This window comes from Penaeus vannamei, chromosome 35, assembly GCF_042767895.1.
Source record: "Penaeus vannamei isolate JL-2024 chromosome 35, ASM4276789v1, whole genome shotgun sequence".
NCBI classification, from domain to species: Eukaryota; Metazoa; Arthropoda; class Malacostraca; order Decapoda; family Penaeidae; genus Penaeus; species Penaeus vannamei.
This window is the reverse complement of record NC_091583.1, coordinates 2,963,658-2,963,925: the sequence shown is the minus strand read 5'-3', so window position 1 is coordinate 2,963,925 and position 268 is coordinate 2,963,658.

Below are 268 nucleotides of genomic sequence, written 5' to 3'. Positions count from 1 at the left end.
AACCGGATGATCAGTTTAAACGCTAACTAAATGAATAAACTAACTAACTAAATAAATAAACTAACTAACTAACTAAACTAACTAAATAACTATATACTCTGTGGGTGTCATTGAATCATGTCATAACACTGAAAGTTATGTAAAAGACATTCCTCTATCCCTGATTTCGTTTCTTCGAAATGCACGTTCATGCAAGTCAGAGGAATATAGGTACGGTATCCAATGTTTCTTGAAGCAATGTTATCGACCCTTCTCTACTTTGGTGCGA